This window comes from Schistocerca cancellata, chromosome 3, assembly GCF_023864275.1.
Source record: "Schistocerca cancellata isolate TAMUIC-IGC-003103 chromosome 3, iqSchCanc2.1, whole genome shotgun sequence".
Classification (NCBI taxonomy): domain Eukaryota; kingdom Metazoa; phylum Arthropoda; class Insecta; order Orthoptera; family Acrididae; genus Schistocerca; species Schistocerca cancellata.
The window spans coordinates 345,105,669-345,123,960 of record NC_064628.1 but is presented as its reverse complement, the minus strand read 5'-3'; the positions used below and the strand labels follow the sequence as shown (position 1 = coordinate 345,123,960).

Below are 18,292 nucleotides of genomic sequence, written 5' to 3'. Positions count from 1 at the left end.
ATTCGCCTAATGTTAGTCCTACGGGACTAATCTGTGTCGTATCGGGCGTCATCACCGCATTCGCAAATCAGCGGCCCATTATTTAGGCCAGATGCATAACCTGTGCTTAGACGTCTAAGCTACGTACCTCGTCAAACTGGACAACTACCTGTCGGAGTCCTGATACGCAAAATCAGTAATGTATTTCGTTACAAAGACGGACAAACAAGCTATTAAGCGGCTGGTCATAATGTTTTGGCTCATCAGTGTACAATTTTACGTTAAAGATTTCACACTAGTATCGACGTCATTGTATATCTTTCTTGCAGCAGTGTAAATCATGGCGTGCAAATTATCCACACTATATTCAATCAATATTTGAGAATGAGAGCGCTTAGCGATTTCCAACAAGCTTTACACATAATTTGAAATGTTTTCGAAACTTCTTCTTGCACACATCCTTCACCAAATGTGAAAGACAAAAAAGATTATCGCTTATTACATTTTCGCTCCTCATGCAGTGAAACTGGGGCAACACGTATGGCGTTTTAATTTAGTACTTCTTTACTACAAATCATATTCGCAAAACTTTTTGCAGACAATATCCGCATTTACCATTGAATATACCTGCAAACTAATGTCCATGTAAGACACTTAGTTCGCCGGTCGGGGTGGCCGAGCGGTTCTAGGCGCTACAATGTGGAACCGCGTGACCTCTACGGACGCATGTTCGAATACTGCCTCGGGAATGGATGTGATGTCCTTAGGTTGGTTAGGTTTATGTTGTTCTAAGTTCTAGGGGACTGATGACCTCAGAAGTTCAGTCCCATAGTGCTCAGAGCCATTTAAGACACTTAGTTCGGGAGATGCATACGAGTTTGATTCTTTAAAGAATTGAGGTGTGGATTTACTAGGACACTTAAATTGGTCACAGTAGTGTCTTTTATGTGATTTCCTTCATAGATGTACAGCACCTTCCCAGCAATGTTCGACAAATCTAAATGTCCCATTTCATGTCTCTTCTTGAAGTTACTATCTAGTGCCCTTACTATGTGGTGTTCTCAGGATGTCTACCACTAACATTGTAAACCCATGTTACTAGACACTTCCTCTTTGTTACAGGTATTGTGAAGCACTTAAACTGATTTAAAAACAGTTACCATTCATTAGAATGAAACAGAATACATTTGTGCAATAGTCAGGTAGCGACGTTGGCATAATTTCGAGTGAAGAAAGGTTAACAATTTTTATATATTTTTAACAATCAGTGTTTTCTTTCTTTAGGGTTCCAGCACGCCATAACAGCTAATAATAAAACAAAAATTTATTGTGATATCTATTAAATTAGGAAGAAGAAAACTTTGTTTTACAAATATGCTGTCAAATGAATAAACAACTAACAAAAGGCACAATAAAAATTATCACTTAACGTGTTACTGAATATTGTGAAGGACCTCAGACCATCTTATCATAAAATTTCATCTCTGAGGCTGGCACCTAGTACTTGACGTGCTTCATGACATATTTGTATCTATGGCAGAGGCACTTTTATTTTTCCTTGGGATACGTCGATGTAGTTGTGACTTTCTGAATGACGAAGTCATGATAGGTAAGTTGTCATAATGGAGCGCTGCAGCGAATTAAACGTTCAGTGGAGTATTCAAAGAGTCTGCACTCTGAAGTTGTGAACTTCTCTCATTATCAGGACTCGTAATGTTTCATGTGCTACAAGAAGTTTAAAATTGAGCTCGTGGTTGTGCGGTAGCGTTCTCGCTTCCCACGCCCGGGTTCCCGGGTTCGATTCCCGGAGGGGTCAGGGATTTTCTCTGCCACGTGATGACTGGGTGATGTGTGATGTCCTTAGGTTAATTAGGTTTAAGTAGTTCTAAGTTCTAGGGGACTGATGACCATAGATGTTAACTCCCATAGTGCTCAGAGCCAAGTTTAAAACTGATGTTGTCTAACATAAACTGCAGCAATCTTCTTGGAGATATTTGTGACAACATTCTTCCAGTCACTTTGTAGGTATAACTGCTCATGAGAAGCTAATTCCAGGACACGTCTACTTCTTGCACCAAAAAGACACCGTTGACAAGTCCATTGTTTATATTATACACAATAGGTTCTGTGGATAAGTCTCTTCTTGCATCATACAGCCGACCAATTTTAAAACTATGGAATGGCAGTAAAATCTCAGTTCCGGCCAAAAATAAACGTATCTGCTTATGCACCTATACCTGCAACTTTGATTTAGTGTGAACATTTCTTTACCATGTGAGTCGTAAATGCGTCTCACTAAATAACACCATCGTCAGCGAATAATCTCATAGTGTCACTGACACTATTCGACATATCGCTACAGAGAATTTTAGAGGTCACATTGCACATCCTTGGGTACGCACTCGACGTTAGTGACGTATCTGCTGAACATTCACCATACTTCCGGAAGAATGCGAAAAATTTCGGTATTCATTGTACTTGTAACTGGAAGCTTTCCTTGCAGATGAAATTCTCTAACACAAACTATTGCTGTACATTATAAGCCATGAATAAAGGATCAAGACAGTCTGAGGAATAGTGTACATTTCTTTAAATGGTCGGTAGTACTTACCACCGAAACTAGCCCCGTTTGTTCGGCTCATTGCGTTGTCGTAAGTAGCTCTCTCCTACATAGGCAATGGGGCCCTCTCCACCGGCGCCGCACGTTGCTACGTTAGCGTAAACAAGACCCTGGCTCGGGTAAACAAGAACGGCGAGCGCTCTGTGCCTTGTGACAACAGCAAAACCTCTACTCTGAGCAGCACTGCCACAACAGAACAATATTTGCCTGTGTACGTGTCATGGTTACGTATGTCACATCTAAGACAAACTCCGTCCATAGTGGTCTCAAAGTAATCCATATATATAGTAAAATCAGATATATGTATGTATGTATGTATATATGATCCACATACCCTCCTAAACCGCTGGACCGATTTCAGTCAAACCTGATACACGTAGAATATACTGTCTGGAGAGGATCACTGAGGGTGTATGAACGCCGCCCGAATACCCAGGATTTACTCAACCAGTATCTAAGAATGTGAACACTTAGCGACTTGCAACAAACTTAACATATAATTTCAAATCTTTACGAAACTGTAGCTTGCTGAAAGGAAAAAAAAATTACCGCTTACTATCTCTTCTGTATGTATACAGTAGAAATATCCCATCACACATAACATTTTAATTTATTATTTCTTTACTACTAAATGTATTCACGACACACTTTGAACACAGTATTCACACTTGCTATTGAATAAGCGCCAAAATGATGTCACTGCACGATACATAGTTCCGGAGAAATGACGTTAGAAACGCTGAGCTGCGCGAAAGTGAAACTGCTGGGTGAAATTCGCTAGAGATACTGGTGAAATGTGTGTACAAATATGTGAGGAAAGTGTGAAATTTATGTGACCTGTGTGCATGCTGACAACATCGATGATAGAAAAACTGGTCCTAAACCAGTGGACGGCTTTCAAACTAATTATTAGACATATTGGTCACTACATGGAAAGAAATTCTGTGGAAGTAAGAACCAAAAACCTCCTATTGGAGTTGGGGTGATAATGCGGAGAGGGAACAGTGAGAGAAAGAGATGGACACAGATATGGTGGAGGAGGTGGTGAACAGAGAGAACGGGAGGAACAGATGGACAGAGAGAGAGACAGAGGAGGGAGGGGGTGTCAGAGAGAGGGGAGGAGAAGGTGGTGGACAGAGAGGGGTTCAGACGAGATGGAGAGTCAGAGCGGTAAGGAGGGTTGGTCTGATAGAACTGGAACAAATATTTGCCAGGGGAAAGTCAGGTAGTGACCTAGTTAACAGTAAAACTTGCCAATTCCCTAGTGCTGAAATATACAGTATATTGTCATGATATCAAGGGAGCATTTGTTATTTTGTGGTTACCAATCACAAATTCGAAACTGGACAAAAAAAGTGACCAGGTGTGAGTGACAATGTTTAACTCTCGAAACAACACTGATCACAGACTGAAAATTCTTCTCACTGGCGAAACATAGAGCATGTATGTGGGTTCTCGAACATTTCGTTGTCTATACTAGACAAGTCTGATCTGCAGTTCTTAGCGAATGGAGTGAATAACTTCCTTGTCAACATTCGAACGTAAACAATGTGACAGAAGTTATTTACGTGCAAAACTTTTAATTATTTATTCCCATGGCACTAGTATTAGTAAATTCGAAAAACAATATTTAGGTTCTTTTGGTTTTCAAAGACGTGTGTTTAGTTTTTTCGAAACAGATTTATTACTCTTCACAAAGAGTAATTGGTAGGCTTTATAAATAAGAGTTTGTAAGCTTTCCAAAGGATGTTTTGCAGCCGTTTCCTGTGTTTCCAAAATTTGTAGTGTTCACAAAGAAGAGTTTGTAGTTTTTACAAAGAAGAACTTGTAGTTTTTCAGAAGAAGAACTTTTGATTTTTTCAAATTTGAAGATTTTAACTTCTTCTGGATCTAAATTCAAATTCTTTCGAAGATTAGCTTCAGTTTCAAAGAAGATTTTTAGCTTTTCGAATGGGATTTATTAGTTCCAGAAAAAGGAGTATTTTTTATTGACAGCAAATTTTCCTGTTTGTAAAGAGCGACGAAATTTTTTATAATGTTATTATCAACATCCAATAGATATTTTATAAATGTATAGCATATAGGTTGTTTGAAAATATACAGGGTGATTCAAAAAGAATACCGCAACTTTAAAAATGTGTATTTAATGAAAGAAACATAATATAACATTCTGTTATACATAATTACAAAGAGTATTTAAAAAGGTTTTTTTTCACTCAAAAACAAGTTCAGAGATGTTCATTATGGCCCCCTCCAGACACTCGAGCAATATCAACCCGATACTCCAACTCGTTCCACACTCTCTGTAGCATATCAGGCGTAACAGTTTGGATAGCTGCTGTTATTTCTCGTTTCAAATCATCAATGGTGGCTGGGAGAGGTGGCCGAAACACCATATCCTTAACATACCCCGATAAGAAAAAATCGCAGGGGGTAAGATCAGGGCTTCTTGGAGGCCAGTGATGAAGTGCTCTGTCACGGGCTGCCTGGCCGTCCAGAACTTTTCCCTTTGCACAAACACCCATTCTCTGTAAACTGTTTATACCGACGTTTAATACACCACCTATCAGGAGGTTTAACACCATACTTCGTTCGAAATGCACGCTGAACAACTGTCGTCGATTCACTTCTGCCGTACTCAATAACACAAAAAGCTTTCTGTTGAGCGGTCGTCATCTTAGCATCAACTGACGCTGACGCCTAGTCAACAGCGCCTCAAGCGAACAAATGTACAACTAAATGAAACTTTGTAGCTCCCTTAATTCGCCAACAGATAGTGCTTAGCTCTGCCTTTTGTCGTTGCAGAGTTTTAAATTCCTAAAGTTGTGGTATTCTTTTTGAATCACCCTGTACATTTAGTCCATGACCAAGTTCCATCTCATATCACAGCATTCTGCATATATGTACATGACTGCAAAATCTATAATTCTGCATAATAAAACTACATGTAGAAATCAATCTACATAATACAACAAGAGGCCACTTATGTACTAGATGCAATTTTGATAAACGTTATTGATGGTACAGGGTATTGTAAATACTATACATATTAGGTACACAAGGTAGTTAATGTTATTATAAAATTAAAATGACGAACATACACCTCATTTCTATCATATCACTTTATTAAATTTATATTTTAGACCCTTTTCTGTTTTATGCTGTGGTTTACAACTGCACTTCATGAAGTTTTAATGTCCACACCAAACTGAATTATAAGTACTATGGGCTCTTGTTCCACAATGATGATTGATCTCTGCATGTTAATTTATTATACAGACGTATATGTTTTCCCATCTTGGTCATAATTACTGTGATGAAATCATGAGACAGAACTGGTCGTGAAGAAACTAAATGTTCAAGTAGCCTGTGTACCACAAATACTATAAAAATATATCACACAACTATTTCTCTCATCATCCAAAATAATGATTTAGTTTTTGAAAGAAAACATACATCTATAAATACAGAAAAAATAAAAACATTCACAGACTACCAATTCAAGAAATTCGGAGTAATCTCAACAAAACTGGCGAAGTTGCAAAATTTAATGACCACTGTATAAATAATAGTCTTGTAGCAAAATACATAAATGTAAATATAGAAAACAGTTTGAAGACCGCAGAATTACACAAACAAGAGCCCCTAGGAAAAAGTTTTAAGCTCAGTGTCAATTTTCTGGCAAATGAACAAGTTGAGTTCACTATAGAATATGAATATATTCTCATCACATATGAATGAAACTATATTATTAATGTAAGTACATGAGGAAAAAGAAAATTAAGGAAGAAAAACGACAACTTAGTGACATGCATTCAAAAGGAGAGTTAATAAATTCAGAGGAAATCATGATGAATCAGAAGTTAAAAATCTTATGAGAAAGTGCAAGCAGAATACATTAGTATTTGAGAATATGATATGGACAGTGAATCGAAAGAAGAAATAAGATGAAGTTAAAACCCAATAAACAGATTTCAAATACGCACATTAAAAACAAACCGAAAAACATAAAGCATGCCTTTTGAGACTGTGAGAAACATGGACTGGTACAAAAGAAAGCTAAGGTCTCTGACATGAGACACCAACCAAAAATCCAGAAGACAGACATGCGAATCAGTCCAATAATAAATCTGAAAGCAGCATTCAGATACGTAGTAGCCAAACAAACGCAAAAAATGGGTCAAATGGCTCTGAGCACTATGCGACTTAACTTCTAAGGTCATTAGTCGCCTAGAACTTAGAACTAATTAAACCTAACTAACCTAAGGACATCACACACATACATGCCCGAGGCAGGATTCGAACCTGCGACCGTAGCGGTCGCCCGGTCCCAAACTGTAGCGCCTAGAACCGCATGGCCACTCCGGCCGGCAAACAAACGCAAACATCGGTCACACAATACTATAAATTTGAAAGTGAACGACGATAAGAATTACCACTTAACTAACAGAATGCATTAAAGATATAAAATACCATTCAGAGCTACAGTGTTTTCCTTAAGGTAGAAAGCGTGTATATCTCTATCCTTGTTAATAATACCATTGAATTAAGCATTGAAAACCTGAAAACATACAGCTAGTTACCGTTGGAAACTGTAGATGAAACAATGAATCTATTACAGTTAATAACAGAATAAATGCATTTCCATTTCAGTCAGACGTGGCGCACAAAAGAAGAAGGTTTACCTATGGTTTCACCTATTTCAAGAACAATAGCAAACATCTCCATAAATTATATATAAAAACTAATATTTGAAGATGTAACAACAAAGAAAGGCCACTACATAATCTAGTGGTATAGGATCATGAAAGACATAACACGCATTGTAAGCGGATCTCAGAACAAAATATAAATATTACCTGAAGACGTTACTTCAATATGCGTTAGCAAAAAGTCTAAAAGATAAGCAGAACAAAAAAACAAACTCAACTTTCTGGATACAATCATGAGAAAAGATAATCACATCCAGGTCAGTGACATATACAGTTAACCAACAGCAACAAAAACAATAATAATTGTGACAGACTACCCACAGAATCATAGGCAAGCTGCAGTTACATACATGTCAAACAGACTAAATCAGATTCCCCTCAACACTTTTAATTACCAAGAAGAGCCAGCCACTATAAAAGACACAACACTTAACAATGGACACAAAGAAACACTAGTAGACAAACTTAACAGAGAAATAAACAAAAAAGTCAAACCAAGCTACAGCAACAGATAAGCGCAGACATACTTGGAATACAGATAAAATGCCAGTAATGTTAATACAAGCAATAACCCACAAAGAAATGTCATACAACCAGCCATCCAAATAAACTCACATACAATAACGTTATACAGTCATGCAACCATGTGAGAATATTGCATAAACAACATATAATTCAGAAAAATATCCTAAAGTGAAAGCAAAGTGATACACATATCAGTGGTATGTTATCTATCAGCTCAATTGCAGGACCCTTGGAACACAGTGTAAGCCATTAAGGCATATAAATACAAAACAAACCACTCAACAGTGGCAGACTACCTTAAACATGAAGATGATAGACTGAGAAAAATACGAAAAGATATGAGCATCATAAAAATGAGAAAAGGCGGGCAACTTCTCAACTCTCACCAAAACTGCCACATAGACATAGAACTAGAACTCAGTAACCAGCTGAATAACGATGAGACAAATGTTCAACAACAGGAACTATACAAAATCATTGAACACATCACCTGAAGCAAAAGAAGAATGCTATACCCCATCATCTCTCTCTCTCTCTCTCTCTCTCTCTCTCTCTCTCTCTCTCTCACACACACACACACACACACACACACACACACACACACACACAAACTTCCATTTTACCTGTAGCTCCTTCTCATTTTCCCCATGATATTGCCAACTCACCTTTCCTTCCACTACTTTGCATTCATTGTTCACTACAATTATTATTTACGCCACTCACCCCCACCCACTTCACCCCTCTCTATTAATATTTTCAACTCTCACATTGCTGCTTTACTTCACTTACATATTACATAAACACATACCAATAAAATTAAAAAGATACTATATTCACATGAGAAAGACAGGTGTGGGAAACATTATGTTGATAAGGTGAAAACCAAAACTAGCAGTTACGTTTCAGCACCATGTACACAATGCAGACAGTCACACAGTCACAAGTTTAGTCAGGAGCACGTGAATAAACTCTATATTTTGTCATATTTCACTTTTTCACATCAAGGAGTGTGTATTGCTGAAAAACAATGTGACATTACGCTAAAAACATTAATGTGAAATGTAGTTATACCTTGAAAATTTATAGGCAGACAGAACATGCGGATATAAGCTAAATCAGACGAAAAATACTGCAAGTAAAACTCACATCGAACACCATTTGTAACAAACTGTTTTTTTTTTCACTGAAAATAAAAAACTTTTTGAATCACTTGTCTTGAATAGTGACACGTTATTAATATGTATCAAGAAAAGCAGAGGACCTACAACAGATGCCTGTTGCGCCTTAAATTGACCAGCATTCCAGTCAGATATAAATTAGTTATGAGTTAGTTGACTTGGAGAATGGCTGCTGCTTCGTATTGTCAGATATGCAAGTAAGATTTTCTCTTAATTCTGTAATGTTCCTTCATGTACGTAAGTACTAGGTAGATATAATTAAACTGACGGTGATCAGAGCGCAGCCGTGTGAGCTGTACACATCACATGATGTTGAAACATCATAGGTTTGGTGACTAATCAATGCGCTCCTGGAGTATGTTGTACAAGTCATAGTTCTACATTCCACCACCATATGTAATTGTGGCGCTATAAGCAGTCAGAATATGAAATGTTACCTGTATAGACGTCAGTACGTTATTTTTCGCTTGACGATGCATATTGATTTCTTTTGTGAAGTGACTTTTGGTGTAAAGGGCTATGAAGGTTCAAGTTGTCAGTATGAAGCACAGTGGCTGTTAAGGAGAAACGCCCTGCACTGCTGGAAAAGTTGGGTTATCAAAACGGCAGCAATTGTAGCGCTGCATTGCGGGAATATCGCCGATAGAAGCAGCTGCGAAGAGACTTAATGTCAATAAAAGGGCAAAGAATATGATCAAGAAATTTGAAGAAACAGGTGCATTTAGCGGCACAGCAAGGGGAGGGAGGCGGCCAATTCCCATGGCAGTTGTTGATAAAGTTGCTATATCCATAGCCGACCGTGTAGCATATACACTATGTGATCAAATGTATACGGACACCTGGCTGAAAATGACTTACAAGTTCGTGGCGCACTCCATCGGTAATGGTGGAATTCAATATGGTGTTGGCCCACCCTTAGCCTTGATGGCAGCTTCCACTCTCGCACGCATACGATCAATCAGGTGCCGGAAGGTTTCGTGGGGAATGGCAGCCCATTCTTCACGGAGTGCTGTACTGAGGAGAGCTATCGATGTCGGTCTGTGCAGCCTGGTAAAGCGTCGCAAAGGTGTTCTATAGGATTCAGGACAGGACTCTGTGCAGGTCAGTCCATTACAGGGATGTTATTGTGGTGTAACCACTTCGCCACAGGCTGTGCATTATGAACAGGTGCTCGATCGTGTTGAAAGATGTAATCGACATCCCCGAACTGCCGTTCAACAGTGGAAAGCATAAAGAAGCTTCAAACATCAATGTAGGCTTGTTCTGTGATAGTGCAACACAAAACAACAAGGGCTGCAAGACCTCTCCATGAAAAACACGACCAAACCATGACACCACGGCCTCCAAATTTTACTGTTGGCACTACACACTCTGGCAGATGACGTTCACCGGGCATTCCCCATACCGAAACCCTGCCATCGGATCACCACATCGTGTACCGTGATTCGTCACTCCACACAACGTTTTTCCACTGTTCAGTCGTCCAATGTTCACTCTTATTGTACCAAGCGAGGCGTCGTTTGGCATTTAGCGGTGTGATGTGTGGCTTATGAGCAGCCGCTCGACACGAAATCCATGTTTTCTCACCTCCCGCCTTACTGTATAGTACTTACAGTGGATCCTGATGCAGTTTGGAATTCCTGTGTGATGGTCTGGATAGATATCTGCCTATTACATATTACGAGCTTCTTCAACTGTCGGCGGTCTCTGTCAATCAACAGACGAGGTCAGTCAGTACGCTTTTGTGCTGTACGTGTCCCTTCACGTTTCCACTTCACTACCACGTCGGAAACAGTGAACACAGGGATGTTTAGGAGTATGGAATTCTCGCGTACAGACTTATGACACAAGTGACACCCAATCACCTGACCATGTTCGAAGTCCGTGAGTTCCGCGGAGCGACCCATTTTGCTCCATCACGATGTCTAATAACTACTGAGGTCGCTGATATGAAGTACCTGGCAGTAGTGGCAGCACAATACACCTAATATTAAAAACGTATGTTTTGGGGGATGTCCGGATACTTTTGATCACACAGTGTACCTCAGATTCTGCAGCCAGTGTTGGAATCGTATTATGGGAACTGTCTCTTGCCTCGTCAAAAGTTCAAAACATTTTGCAGCGCATTTTACACTGGTACTCCTAAAAGCTTGAGATACGATCCAGATAAAGCCCCGAGATAGGCTACAAGGCCGTTACTTGGCTCTTCGTTTTTTGGCACGCACGGGAATGGGTAACATGTGGCGAGGGGATATTCTTTCGACGGGCGAGGCACATTATACACTGTGTGGTGTCATAAATGTACGGAACTGTAGCATATGGGGCTCTAATTCGCCACGTATTGTGCAGGAACACCCACTGCACTTAGATTGTGTGACTGTGTCATGTGTTTTCACAAGCTCCTTCACTCTCTCGGGCCTTTTCTTTCCCCCGAGTAGATGACACCTAGCAGACGTTTTAGGTGTACAATGACATCTGCAAGGTTTAAGGCCCTCCTTGGGCAACACGTGATTCCATCTTTGCAACACACGACTGTGTCCATACCACTACCTTCATACAAGTTGAGGTGACGCCACAAGTCACTTTTCCGGTGACAGACTTGCTTAGAGAAACTTTCGATAACGACCGAATCATCTGTAGGCAATTTCAAGCTGTGTGACCTTCCAGATCCCGCAACTAAAATCCCCATTACTGATGGTTGTGAGGATGTTCACAAGCTCGTGTCTATCAGGTATATATCAAGACCCTGATCTGAGGATAGCATACGACGACATATCGCTTTGATTACACCGGATTTGCTGCGAACAGCAATCGACCATGCTGTGTTACGGATGCAATATGTTCTTGAGGATACTATGTCAAACACATGTTGTAACTTGGGACAATATTCTCATAAACGGGCCAGAACCACCGTTATGTCTTTGTTCGTTCCTCCCCTGTTCTTGCACCCATACTATAATCTGACTTCTTGAAACGCCACATTTTCACGAGGTGTCAGAAAGTGGTTTGGTGTGTTTGGGGGAAGAGACCAAACAGCGAGGTCATCGGTCTCATCGGATTAGGGAAGGATGGGGAAGGAAGCTCGACCATGCCCTTTCAAAGGAACCATCCCAGCATTTGCCTGGAGTGATTTAGGGAAATCACGGAAAACCTAAATCAGGATGGCCGGACGCGGGATTCAACCGTCGTCCTCCCGAATGCGAGTCCAGTGTGTTACCACTGCGCCACCTCGCTCGGTGTGTCAGAAAGTGGATTTATGATTTTTTCAGCGTACTCTGCGAGTGCCCTAACTAATGGACGTATCTGCGATGTTTCAGCACACTGCGATGTATGCAGCCCGCACTGTAGCACTTGGAACACAGTTTAATTATAGCCACTCTGTAAAACAATGTCTGAACGACACACTGCAAATTTCCACGGCCCACTATTTATCAGAGAATACTGCAAATGTTTCATGGAAGAACAAAATTTTTTTCTCCTCGGTATATTACGTTCCTGCACTAAAACTGTGAGTCTGACAATAACGTACGTGTAATGAAATTTATTGATAATATTCTGTAAATAATCAACTCAAACACCGCCTTCAACGCAGGCGGTATTCGAACAGAAGCTTGTATGTCTCTGAGCGTGAGAGTTAATGATAAACGGGATATCCTTTCAGAGTTACAGATATTGTAACATTGGATTTTGTAGGTACTGTAACAAATAAACACTGCGTTGTACTCTACCTTTGTTGTTAGCCCCTCAGAAAGTTTTAATCAACCAAGCTGAAGTTATCTTCTCAAAACTATAGCATTCATGTACATGTAGGTTAGCCGTCTATTTTTGTTTTAAGATTGATGTTGTGATCTCAGGGAGCTCCGTAACGTGCCATATCGACATTCCGCTGTTGCCCGCCGTTGGAAAGATGATTGAACCTAATCTCCGTCGCTGACTAGCACTAACCACTAAAATTGCGATCTCGTATCGTGTCACAAGTTGGAGAAATTAACTTGAAAGTTTCTTGATGCCAAAGTACAATTTCTTAGCAGTGTACGACTTCAAATCACTTTAGGTAGGCTTTATTTAAGTTGCAGTGAGTTATTACGAGGTGCATTCAAGTTCTAAGGCCTCCGATTTTTTTTCTAATTAACTACTCACCCGAAATCGATGAAACTGACGTTACTTTTCGACGTAATCGCCCTGCAGACGTACGCATTTTTCACAACGCTGACGCCATGATTCCATGGCAGCGGCGAAGGCTTCTTTAGGAGTCTGTTTTGACCAGCAGCACGGCTGGTGAATGTGCGGCCACGGAGAGTGTCTTTCATTGTTGGAAAAAGCCAAAAGTCACTAGGAGCCTGGTCAGGTGAGTAGGGAGCATGAGGAATCACTTCAAAGTTGTTAGCAAGAAGAAACTGTTGCGTAACGTTAGCTCGATGTGCGGGTGCGTTGTCTTGGTGAAACAGCACACGCGCAGCCCTTCCCGGACGTTTTTGTTGCAGTGCAGGAAGGAATTTGTTCTTCAAAACATTTTCGTAGGATGCACCTGTTACCGTAGTGCCCTTTGGAACGCAATGGGTAAGGATTACGCCCTCGCTGTCCCAGAACATGAACACCATCGTTTTTTCAGCACTGGCGATTACCCGAAATTTTTTTGGTGGCGGTGAATTTGTGTGCTTCCATTAAGCTGACTGGCGCTTTGTTCCTGGATTGAAAAATGGCATCCACGTCTCATCCACTGTCACAACCGACGAAAAGAAAGTCCCATTCATGCTGTCGTTGCACGTCAACATTGCTTGGCAACATGCCACACGGGCAGCCGTGTAGTCGTCCATCAGCATTCGTGGCACCCACCTGGATGATACTTTTCGCATTTTCTGGACGTCATGCAGGATTGTGTGCACAGAACCCACAGAAATGCCAACTCTGGAGGCGATCTGTTCAACAGTCATTCGGCGATCCTCCAAAACAATTCTCTCCACTTTCTCGATCAAGTCGTCAGACCGGCTTGTGCGAGCGCGAGGTTGTTTCGGTTTGTTGTCACACGATGTTCTGCCTTCATTAAACTGTTGCACCCACGAACGCAGTTTCGACACATCCATAACTCTATCACCACATGTCTCCTACCACTGTCGATGAATTTCAATTGGTTTCACATCATGCAAATTCAGAAAACGAATGATTGCACGCTGTTCAAGTAAGGAAAACGTCGCCATTTTAAATATTTAAAACAGTTCTCATTCTCGCCGCTGGCAGTAAAATTCCATCTGCCGTACGGTGCTGCCATCTCTGGGACGTATTGACAATGAACGCAGCCTCATTTTAAAACAATGCGTATATTTCTATCTCTTTCCAGTCCAGAGAAAAAAAATTGGAGGCCTTAGAACTTGAATGCACCTCGTACATGTAACACTTACAGCTGTTATTTGGCAACAACGTACTCTCTCGCAGTTATTCATTTTAGTTGACGGGGAAACAGTTTATTACATGTTTCACTCTCAGAGAATGTGGTATGGCCTTGCAAACACAAGGTTTGCTGTTATTACTTCGAAAATCACGATAGTCTTCATTAAACTCGATTTATTCCCTCTAAAACGCAGTTTAAGTGCTACATGCCTTTGTTTATGCAGAAAAAAACGGAGTTCACGGTTGCAATTGTTTTGAAGTAGTGTATTCGCTCTGTCCGTCCACATATTATCAATTACTATCTAAATTGACACTAATATTCTTCAAGATGTCGTAACCGCTGTCTGTCATTAAATTCTTTTGCGATAATTTTTTTCTTCTATTCTGTCGTCTCTATTCCTTCGAGACGACTTTAGTTTAATCTTCTGTGTGCCACCTTCTTCGTATTCTGGTGCCGATCCGTCTTTTCACGTTCCGAATATTTTATAAACGTAAGACTCATACTAAACTTCCACCTACTCGTCCAGTAACTACTCTTTGAGCAGCCACTCTTCGTGACGCTGTTAAAAACTCCCGAAGCACATCAGTACTTCACTTTTCCGTGACAACCCTGCTCTGCACTTTACCAACCATCCATTCCCACAAATTACGCTTTGCTTCCACAAAATACGAGAACAATCCGTTCCTCCATTACTTTACTTCCATGTCATAATACCTCCATCCGACTTCGACTGCCTTCTTGTTCATCTTTAATTAAACAGATGTACGTTTTCTAGTAACTACTCTCATTACTAGAGCACAAAATTTACATTGCCGTTGCCTAAAATTAGGATAACAGAACATACATTTGCAGATAAAGAATAGATTCATTCAAAAAATAAGTTCCAGTCTAGGATTTGTATAATAAAAGTCAGTTAAAAGATTACACTACAGTCATGTACAATGAACGAAAAAGATACCACTCGAATCGACAATACAGACAAGATAATCTCCATCATAGAACACCCCTAACTAATTTATAAATACATGTCAAGGGACATCTTCTTAACACCATTAGCTGCACTGGAAATGTTAATTTGCCAAACCGGTGTTCGGGTGAGCAACGAACCCATTATTAGTGGCAACAACTGTCTGTACATCAGTTTCTACAACATGAGAACATACACAGAGGAACATACAACTGTGTCGGATGCCACTGACGATGGCTTATTCCCCTGAATACCAGTTTGGCAAAGAAACATTTCAGGTGTAGCTCATGGTGTTTAGAAGATGTCCTTTGATGTTTATTTTAAAGTCTGGAGCACCAAGCATTAAATGTTTTTATGAACATAATATTTAATATTTTCTTTACCAACAGTAAAATTAAATTCTGTCTCCAACATTTAGCCTTTAGACAGTTCCTTAAATAAAGAGTTAAAATTTACGATATAGTTATCTTTGTTTCCCCAATGTGTCAGAATATCCCGACAAAAAAGATGAACCCGTGCTCAAACTATAAAATTTTTGAGTTGGCTCAGGAATATTTCCTGAGTATGTTAGTCCGACCTATCAGTAATCAGCAAGGGTAGTTACAAAGTTATGATATACTTCGGAATTATTTGTTTGTTACCTCAATAATCACTGTTTCTTTAAAAACACGACCAGTAATATGCAGTCACCCAAACATAGAGAGTGCATCACAGAGTAATGTAGCCACTCTCAAATGCAAACGCACTGTACTGTGATGCTGTTGCTATACAGGAGAGAGCAATTCAGAAGTGCGCCATTTTGTGATTTTCCATTGCATTCAGCGAACGTATACCCCCTGGTGCATGTCGGCTAACTCTTTATTAGTACATTTTGTCTATACCGCTATGTACCACTGCTAACGCACCACCAGCATTGCGACACAACAGAGAAATACCAAACGCTACCCTTAGGGCGAAGAGTACAGTGCGATCAGTGTTGTCCAAAGCGATATTCGCACTGCTCTGCAGATATTTTCTCTTCCATACGGCCACAAAGGTAAGTGGTGTTAAAGAATCAAACGAAATGCAGTTAATTCGTAACGAGACAGCGGAGAACACAGACCGCTTACAAATAAACTATTCAAAAAATATCGCTGGACAACCTCTAAAAAAGCGCTGTTGTCAGTCGAACAAGGAACAGCCCTATAATCAAAATAAAACAAAAAATACTTTGAAATCCTTCTTTTTAAACGCAATCTCGTGCTTTACGAAAAGAAAATCAAATCTCTATTGAACATTCTTTTCAAACGAGGCACAATAATGGAATTTTAAGCACCCCTGTACATACAAAGTTTAAAGAAACGGCCATACCTGTAGTACCTACACAATCCTGGAATCGGCGGCAGCGCATTCTGTGTTCGTGTATTGAGTAGAGAACTACTGAGTGTCACTCTTGTAGAGCATGTTCTAATTCATTTTTGGCAACGATATAAAGTAAATTAATGAAGTGTTTGGACTTCTGAGACATATTAGTGTAAATCGTATTTTTAAACATCTCATGAATCTCTTTTAGTATTCCTTTATGATGACGTGTGAAGTAACAATATTTTCTCCATTATCTTTCTGTTCACAGAGATGATCAGCAGCACAGTGTCACCGAAGCGTCTTCACAGATGGCAGCATCGGAAACCTTGATATCCTTCCGCACGTGTGGAGAAGACAGCCCCTGCCGACACCCGGTTACGTCAAACACAAGACTCGACAGAAAAAGCATGAATTTATTTTGCCGAAGATGTCAAAATCAAACGAAGACCCTTATACGAATTTTGTCAAGAGTTACTTAGCTGTGAATACTATTCGGAATTCACCGTCAACTGCACTATAAGCTTTCATCACCGTACAGGCCAATTAACTACATTTGAGTGAAAATTGCTACGTATGATGGTTCAGAAATTATTATGTATGTATATTAATATATGTCCAGTAAACCTTTCTTTGCTTTGTCGTTTGAATGAAATGTAATATGTCGAAATTATGCCAATTTGTGTACCAAATGTTCCTGTCAGGAATAACACTTATTCTGTAATTGACGTGTAATGAAAATATGTCGTTTTAAAATAAAAGAGTGTATTTGAATGTTAAAGCTAAATCAGGCTACTACACTACATTGAACGGTTTCGTTTGCTCCAGACAACGAATGCCCACGATGAAGAACAGCGCTTCACCCGACGGCTATGCTCCAAACTGCGCAAAATGTAAAACCAAAGCAGACTCAAGAAGGGAGGAAAAATTTGTACTAGTACTGAAACATATATTTGTTCGATGTGTCGCTTGGCTTTGCTTTATCAGGGTATGGAAAAACCCAGATGACGAAGTACATTTGACAACAAATATTACTTAAGTTCTTTTAGAATAAAGGCAGGATTTAACTGAATGTATATGTGGAAATTAGTAAAAATCTTAAGCACATAGGTATAAGTCATGCTAACAACATAACAGTACTATGAAAAAATGGAACCGGTAATCACGTGTTAACACTGTAACACAATATTTAAGCAAAAAATAAAATTCCGTGTAACTGGACCTTTATTTAGTGTCCGTAGCAACATCTGTAAACGCAACAGGAGGCGCTGCACATAAATTGATAGAGATCAGTCAACTACCATACAGTAAAAACAAGCAACAAAGCAATGTTTTTCTGTTTATAAATAAAAATTAAAGTCAGCACAGTGGTCATCAAAATTAGAGCAGAAGCAGTTAGCTTATAAACAGCTTAGCTAAAAGGTATTCATTAATAGAGCTATACACGACTTTCCAGTTTTCACAACAAAATCACTTGTTATTGGAAAAGGAAAGATTCTACAGCTTACATTACTTGTTGTATAACCGGACTCACAGGTCCATACATTCATTAACAGAAGATCCGAAAGATTTACGCAGTCA

General features: G+C 39.7%; 1 protein-coding gene across 1 annotated transcript in view; it reads left to right on the top strand.

Moving 5' to 3' along the window:
* Nucleotides 1–17,402, top strand: part of LOC126176299 (prolactin-releasing peptide receptor-like) — a 231,785-nt gene extending 214,383 nt beyond the window's left edge. Inside the window, exon 2 of the mRNA XM_049923450.1 lies at nt 16,983–17,402. The gene's annotated coding sequence lies outside the window, so the exon portion shown is untranslated. The remainder of the gene's footprint in view (nt 1–16,982) is intronic.
* Nucleotides 17,403–18,292: the final 890 nt, after the last annotated feature.